The following is a 9,054-nucleotide window of genomic DNA, read 5'->3' as shown; positions in this document are numbered from 1 at the left end:
AATCGTCGCGTATGAAGCAGGCATTATCTAATTGATAAACACAGTTTTGTAATATTCGATCAATGCAATTATTGTTCAGTTAGAAACACACACATGATGTTAGCATCACATCAAGTAAATTCTTCTTACAGTACACCATACAAGCCTATACGAGTACAATACAGAACATAAACATGTAAATGTCGTATTATGATGTACGAGTGTATTGAATGTAATTATTCCACCTCCTTGTCTTCATAAGATACTTGATTTCTAGACTTCATTACACTTTAAGTTATTTCGTTCATCTCGGCGCCTCTCTGGTCAGGGCCTCTGGTACCTCAGCCTCTCTACTGAATTATCTTTCTGTCACTCTACCCATATACAATTTTTTTGGGGACTGCCTATTTCCCCTAGAAAATTATCTTTATTTTCATAACATTTTACATATCTACCATTCACGTTTTCAATTAACGCATAGGATCCGCACGCTGGCGCGGTCCTTCATACAAAACGGCAGTCAGAATATAGAGGCAAACTTGGAGGCGGAGCTTAAGTGTGCGTTGGTGTTATTCTATAGGCTAACCTGTCTCCCTTCTGGTGCCTTGCGCTTCCTGGCCGATTTTCCCTTCCTGATCGCTTTCTCCGCCTTGCCCCTACATCCTCGTTAATCCCTCTTTTCCCGTTGTCGTGATTTGCGCACGTGTTTGTTGTTCCTCCGATCTTTTCTCCAGGCTTCCCTCCTCCATGACTTCCTGTGTGAATTTCCCTTCCGGTGAGGCGACCGATTTGTTTTCTTCTATTTCATCCGTCTTCATATTTTTTTCTTCTTGCCTATTCTATCTTTTCTTCTTTCTCCTTTATGCGGCATGGGGTCACCTCAGCGTCTTATATATAGAGAAAAGAATTATTGCTTAGAAATATAAAGAAAAATTTTCAGTGTTGTATCATGTAATGCAAATACATGGAAGTGGTTTGATATGTATACCTGTGTAATGTACATGGATGAACAAATTATATACATAAAAATAGAAAAGAAAATACTCTAAAAATATGTGACTGTTTAGTAAGTACAAATAATAGTAATAACAAGAAAATAAATACAGTACAAAAAATTCCATACGTACAAACATATGGAAATGGTTCAAAATGTGAACCTGTGATATATATATATATATATATATATATATATATATATATATATATATATATATATATATATATATATATATATATATATATGTGTGTGTGTGTGTGTGTGTGTGTGTGTGTGTGTGTGTGTGTGTGTGTGTGTGTGTGTGTAAGAATTGCAAACAAAAAAAAAAAAAATTGTCAGTGTAATAAGTATAAATAATAGAGATAACACGAAAAAGAAATATACAGTGCACTTAGTTTTCTTTATTCCACTCGTTCAGTTTAAAAATAGGAAAAGAGAAAAAAGAGACAGTAATTAGATCCTGCCTTGAGCTTTTTTTTTTTATTCAATTTTCATTTTGCATCGTTCAGCAGCAAACTAAAGCTGAACGCACGCCAGGTAATCTCTCTCTCTCTCTCTCTCTCTCTCTCTCTCTCTCTCTCTCTCTCTCTCTCTCTCTCTCTCTCTCTCTCTCTCTCTCTCTCTCTGTCTCTCTTCCCTTCCTGCTTCACATGTCCATTTTTTTGTGTATAGGTGTTGCCTTTACATTATGTTTGTTTACCGATGTCTTGGTGACAGCAATGTGGTGGTGGCGTCGTCGTCGTCGTCATCGTTGTTGTTGTTGTTGTTGTTGTTGTTGTTGTTGTTGTTGTTGAAGTTGAACTTCTTTATCTAGACCAGTGTTCTTCTTCTTCTTCTTCTTCTTCTTCTTCTTCTTCTTCTTCTTCTTCTTCTTCTTCTTCTTCTTCTTCTTCTTCTTCTTCTTCTTCTTCTTCTTCTTCTTCTTCTTCTTCTTCTTCTTCTTCTTCTTCTTCTTCTTCTTCTTTTTACTCCTCTTATTCTTTTCTTCCTCTTCTTTCTCCGCCTCTTCTTCTTTTCCCTCTTTTTTTTCCATTCTTTTTCTTTCTCCTTTTCCTTTTCTTCTTTATTCTCCTCCTCCTCCTCCTCTTCTTTCTCCTCCTCCTCTTCTTCTTCTTTCTCTTACTTCTCCTCTTCTTCTTTCTTCTCCTCTTCCTCTTCCTAAATCTCGAGCTGAAAGGAAAAGAACACCCGTGAGAAACTTATCATGCTTCTCCCCTTCCCCTCTCCCCTTCCCTTCCCCGTTCCCCTCCCCCTTCCCCTTACCCTTCCCCTCTCCTACCCCCATTCTTCCTGCCTCACCTTGTCTTATCCTGTCTTTCCTCCCTCCATTCATCCATCATTTTTTTCCCTTTCCTCTCCTTCCTCTCTTTATTCTTCTGTCTCTTCCTTTCCTCTCATCTTCCTTTCCTTTCTACTCGTATCTCTCGTCTTCTTTTTCTTTGTAGCAGTATCTTATATCCTTTCTTCCTTTCCTTCCCTTCTTCGTTCCTTCTCTCCTTCCTTTCTGCCAGTCATATCCTTCCTTTTTTTTTCCCTCGTCTTTCCTTTCTTCTTCCGTCTCTCTCGCTTCTTCCTAGCTTCCTTCTTTGCGCCCACATCCATCCACTCATTCATATTTTTCCTTCTTTCCTTCCTTTAATCCTTCGTATCTTTCTTCCTTTCTCCCTTCCTATCTTCCTTCCTTCCTCCCCTTCACACTTTCACATTTCCTCCACACTTCCTTCCTTCCTTCCTTCCTTCCTTCCTTCCTTCCTTCCTTCCTTCCTTCCTTCCTTCCTTCCTTCCTTCCTTCCTTCCTTTCTTCCTTCCTTCCTTCCTTCCTTCCTTCCTTCCTTCCCTCCTTCCTTCCTTTCGTTCTTCGAATCCCTCCTTCCTCCCTCCCGCACCCCTCCCTTTCCTTGCTCCCTCCCTTACCAATCTGGCGCGTGGGGTCCCCTGCCGATGTCCTTTGTAGTGACAACACATAGGAGGAGGGGAGGAGAAGGAGGGTTTCTTGTATAATAGCTAGAAGAAGAAGAAGAGGAGGAGAAGGAGGAGGAAGTGGTGGAGGAGGAACTACTACACGTATCCTCACTCATGTTATTTCACCGCATTGTTAACAGGTTGTGTTCTTACCTCGTTTTCTTTGCGTGTTTTTTAAAAGTGTGTGTTGTTATTTAGGGATGGATGAGTGGCAGTATTTAATTTGATCATTTTCGTATCTTGTTGGGCAGTTCTTTTTTTTAATATTTGTTCATTTATTCGTTTATTTACTTTTTTTTTAATCATGCATTTGACATTTTGATTCGGTGTGTGTGTGTATAATACATTTTTTTTCGTATCTGCATTTTTTTTTTTTTTTTTGACATTTTCACTTCTGTGACATTTGTATCTTGTGTAATTTTTTTTTTTCTTGTCATGCATTTTTCGATTTTGTATCAGGCGTGTCATTCCCAGGCGGTGCAGTCATGCACTTTGATAAACACGTCAAGCACACACACACACACACACACACACACACACACACACACACACACACACACACACACACACACACACACACACACACACACACACACACACACACACACACACACACACACACACACACACAGCACGTTCATGCAGATCAAATCCATCAAAGAAAAGTGAAAATAAGGAATAACATGAATTTAGCAAAAATATAAGTAAATAAATGAATTAATTGATTCATTAATTAGAACTAAATAAATAGATATATAGAGAGAACATCACACTATATTATGAAAGAATGAGAACAAGAAAACATTACACAGAAACAAAAACAGTACCAAGAAAACAAACAGATTAACAGGTAAACAACAGATTACTTCAAAGACTTAACCACACCACAACAACAAGATCATAAGGCGCCACAAGAAGAAAAAAATTAATAATGCAGATATGATTCACCTTCGTACATAAAAAAAAAAAAAGTACGAAGACCATTATTTCCAAGGAGACTGAGGCGGGACAAAGTTTGGAAGTGTTGAGTGTAAAGAAGAGAAGGAAATAATGCCATGGGTAACTTGGAGTGCTTTCACGTGAAGAAGTCTGCAGAGGGGGGAAAGAGACGAGGAGGTGGAGATGGAGGGAGAAGAAGAGGAGGAGGAGAAGGAGGCAAGGAGCGAGTGGCGTGACAGACCGAGCGTGACCAATAAGAACGTGATGAAAATGAGACAGGTATAGAACGAGGAGCGAAAGAAGAAATAAAAGAAAGAGTTATGAAAATGAGACGGATATAAAAGGAAGGGAACAGTGAGAGAGGATGATAGGAAGGGGAAAAAAAAAGGTAAGAAAGGGAGAGAAGAAATAAAAGAGAGAAAACAACTTGATAGACAGACTGATAGACAGGCGGACAGGTGGGTAAGTAGATAAGCAAACATGAAAAAAAAAGAGAAGTGTGAAGAAAAATAATCTTAAAAGAAAGTGAGGAATAGGCGAGAAGTAAAAAAAGGAAGAAAAAAAGAAAAAAAATAGAGAAAGAGAAGGAATGAACTGAGACAAGAAAAACTGCTGAGAGAGAGAGAGAGAGAGAGAGAGAGAGAGAGAGAGAGAGAGAGAGAGAGAGAGAGAGAGAGAGAGAGAGAGAGAGAGAATGTTTCGTACAGTAAGAGAAGAAATAAAAAGGAAGAAAAAGACTGAGATGAGTGAAACAAAAAAAGATGAAAAAGAGACATATTGAGAGAGAGAGAGAGAGAGAGAGAGAGAGAGAGAGAGAGAGAGAGAGAGAGAGAGAGAGAGAGAGAGAGAGAGAGAGAGAGAGAGAATATGATGTAGAGTCCAACATAGTTTTGTCTTATCAGTAAAATATTCCCAGGAAGCTTGTGAGGAAATATGTCTGAGGCTCTGCAAAAATCCTAAAATCCCTCCTAAGACTTGCAGCCAAATTCCTTACTCATGTCTAGGGTCCAGTCCTTTTTTTTTTCCTCTACTTTTTTCCCTTTACTTTTTCCCTTACTGTTTTCTCATACATTCCCCTTCCTCCCTTTTTTTTTTTACCTCATCCTTTTCTGTGCCCTCTCCCTCACTCTCTTCCCTCTTCCCCTCTTACCCACTTCCCCGCTTGCCTCTTCCCTTCTTCCCACTTCCCTCCCATACTGGTGATGTTCCCTCATTCTTTTTTTTTCCCTCTTCTCTTTCTTCCTCTTTTTCCTCGTCTTTTTTCCCTCTCCTCTGCTTCCTCTCCTTTCTCTCCCTTGCCCTCACCAGCCTAAAGGATATTGCCCTCAAATTTATTATCGGTGTGTGTGTGTGTGTGTGTGTGTGTGTGTGTGTGTGTGTGTGTGTGTGTGTGTTTCGTATACGCAGTTTTTTCTTTCATTCTTGCCATTTTTCCACTCTCTTTTCGTTTCCATCTGTCTGTTTGTTTTGTTTGTATTTATTTGTGTCTCTTGCAGTCATTCAAGTTGTCTGTCTGTCTGTCTGTCGATATGTCCATCTGTCTGTCTGTCTGTAGCTTCACCTGTCCGTTTCTTTACAAATGTTCCTTCACCTGTCTACCTGTTTATCTATTACCTTTTGTGTCTATCCTCTCTTCCATCACACTTCAGCCTCCCTGTTACCATTCTTTCATTTCTCTCTTCCCTTCTTTTCCTCTTCCCTTTTCCCTTCCTGTACTTTTAACTTAACCAGCTACCTTTACCTCCCCTTTATTTTCCTCTGCATCTTTCTCCCCGATATATTTTCCAACCATCTCTCTCTCTTTAACTTCTTTGTATTTACCTGCTTCTCCCTCCCTCCTTCATTCCTTATTCCCTGTAACCATCTTAACCCCTCCTTACATCCCTCTCTCTCCCTCAACTCTCCTTATGTAACTCCTCCCTTCCTTCCTCATCTAGCCCTCTTAACTCTCTCTCTCTCTCTCTCTCTCTCTCTCTCTCTCTCTCTCTCTCTCTCTCTCTCTCTCTCTCTCTCTCTCTCTCTCTCTCTCTCTCTCTCTCTCTCTCTCTCTCTCTCTCTCCAGTCTTCCGTTCTTCGTTTCCTTGTCTCTTTTTCTCCCCCTTTCCTCCAAAATTATGTTCTTTTCCATATTTCCCACCTTATTGTTCCTCTTCCCTCGTTTTTTTCCCTCATCTCATTTCTTCTCTTTCTTTATTCTTTCTATCATTTTTCCCTCTTTCCCTATTTCCGTTCTTTTATCCATTCCGTTGTCTTCTGTCCTGCGATTCTTATTTACTCTCCCTCCTTGCATCCTTCCCTTCCCTCCTTTCCTCCTCTCCCTCCCTCCCTCTCAAAGCCTCGGAAGAAGTGTAGAGGGATAAGGAAGGAAGGAGAGATAAAAAAAGAATATTTTCGCTTAGGAAAAGGAAAGTGGAGAAAAGAACGCGAGATGATTTTGAGGAAAGAAAGGAAAAAGGTGTAGAAAAGTGTACTGGTAGACGCCTACACACACACACACACACACACACACACACACTTGAGAAAATAAAGAGAGAAAAGATGGAGAGAGAAAAAATTATAAAACCGCCTCGATTATTTATACAAGGTAAGAATTCTTTTTCCTTCTTTACCTCTTCTTTTTTTTTTCTTTTCTTGAACCTGATTTCTGAGAATTTGCAAAGGGACATATTTGATGAAATACTGAATACACATGATTAAAGGTGCTCGTCCTGGTGTGTGTGTGTGTGTGTGTGTGTGTGTGTGTGTGTGTGTGTGTGTGTGTGTGTGTGTGTGTGTGTGTGTGTGTGTGTGTGTGTGTGTGTGTGTGTGTGTGTGTGTGTGTGTGTGTGTGTGTGTGTGTGTGTGTGTGTGTGTGTTTGCACTCAACTGCCTTCGTTAATACTTAGTGATGTTGTGTATCAAAGGAAGATTTGCGATACAAGTTTTCCATATGAATGTTGTATTAGGTAACTGTTTCTCTCTCTCTCTCTCTCTCTCTCTCTCTCTCTCTCTCTCTCTCTCTCTCTCTCTCTCTCTCTCTCTCTCTCTCTCTCTCTCTCTCTCTCTCTCTCTCTCTCTCTCTGCTATTTGCACCTGTTTGATGTATTATGTAACTTTTCTCTGCCACTCTTCGTGCTTTGTTTTATTATATAACTCATATATTTGATGACTCTTCTATTCTCATTCTTTCCCCTCGAGCTATACAGCTATAATTTTCCTTAGCTTTTCTCTGTCCTTCTTTCCTCTCTTTATTTTCCTACAGGTTTGTGTTACGTAAGCGCGTCTTTCACTAACGATGCCTCTTCTTCCCATCGCTTCTCCCTTCATCATCTCATTTTCTCTAGAGTTTCATATTACATAACCGTTGTCTTCCCCCTTTCATTGACTCCTCTTTTCCTTCCTTTTCAAACTGTTTTCTTGCAATTCTGCATCAAACGTCTACCATTTTCCTAACCCATAGACTCTTTCCTTGACTCCTCTTTTCCTTTCTTTTTTAACTGTTTTCCTGTAATTCTATATGTTATACTTACTATAGTCCTAACCCATTCACTTCTCTTTTCCTTGACTTCTCCTTTCCTTTCTTTCCTTTTCCCTATAATTCTATACCTTCTATTTTCCTAATCCATCGACTTCTTATTTTCCTTGACTCCTCTTTCTCCTTCTTTTTATGCAGTTTTGTAAATTCTATAACATAAACCTTCTACCTTCCTTACTCATCGACTTACCTTTACCTTTTTTTATGGAATTTGTTTCCCAACAACTCTATATCACATGTTCCATCTATCAACTCCTCTTTTCTTTCCTTTTTCTTAACTTTTACCAACAGTTTTATATTACATAACTGCTACTCCTTTTATCATCCATCGCCTTCTCTGTTCCTCCCTTCAGGGCGCTGTTTTCCCCCAATAACTACTGCCATTTCAAGAGAGGAGACCATCAGGAGTATGAAAACATCTCAGGAATGGAATTGGTATCCGATTTGGAAACACTTTTTTTTTTTTCATTTATTTTACACGTAACACAAAAATATATTATTATCCCTTTTTCTCTTTTCATCCTTTTTTTCCGTTATCTCAACTTTTGACAAGGATTTGGAAACAGTTTCTTCTATTTGCTTTTGTTTTTACGTAACACAAAAAAAAAAAAAAAATATATTCCTATCGCTCTTTCTCCTCTCACGTACCTTATTTTCTTTTATCATCTCAGCTTTAATTACAAAGAACTGGAAACTTTTCTTTAATTTACTTCTCCTTAACACACACACACACACACACACACAATATATATATATATATATATATATATATATATATATATATATATATATATATATATATATATATATATATATATATATATATATATATATATATATATATATATATATATATATATATATATATATATATATATATATATATATATATATATATATATTTTCTCCTCTTTTATTTTGTCATCTCAGCTCTTGACAAGGATTTGGAAAGCTTTCTTCTTTTCTTCATTTACTTTTTCTTTACACCTAACACACACATACACACTCACAAGAAAAAAAATATATATATATTCTTAACCTACCTTCACTTCTCCTTTTCCTTTGTCATCTCAGCTTTTGACAAGGAGGGGACACAGAGAGCGAGGGACAGAAGGAGGAGGAAATGGGCTTGTCCAAACACAATATACTCGACAGTCTGGAAGTGAAATCAAGAGCGAAATTGGCCATCAGATTAAAGACGAGAAGCACAATACGGATTTCATTCTCCTCTGACTCCTACTAATATTCCTCCTCCTCTTCCTCCTCCTCCTCCTCCTCCTCCTCCTCCTCCTCCTCCTCCTCCTCCTCCTCCTCCTCCCCTTCCTCCTCCTCCTCCTCCTCCTCCTCCTCCTCTTATTCGCTTTCCCAGTTTTCTTCCTCAACTGTATAAGAAAGAGTTTGCGAAGTTGGAATAGAATGTGAGAGGGAAAAAAATATGCGTAACGAAGTGCAACCAAAGAGGAGAGAGAGAGAGAGAGAGAGAGAGAGAGAGAGAGAGAGAGAGAGAGAGAGAGAGAGAGAGAGAGAGAGAGAGAGAGAGAGAGAGAGAGAGAGAATCAGCGTTCGTGGGCCTTCGCTAAAGTGTGGGATTTGGAAAGGGAGAAACCTTGGCGCTATTTTATCTTCTTTTTATCTCCTTTTTCCCTTTACTCCGGATTTACTG

Source organism: Scylla paramamosain, chromosome 9 (assembly GCF_035594125.1).
Source record: "Scylla paramamosain isolate STU-SP2022 chromosome 9, ASM3559412v1, whole genome shotgun sequence".
Taxonomy (NCBI): Eukaryota; Metazoa; Arthropoda; class Malacostraca; order Decapoda; family Portunidae; genus Scylla; species Scylla paramamosain.
Note: the sequence above shows the minus strand (reverse complement) of the source record.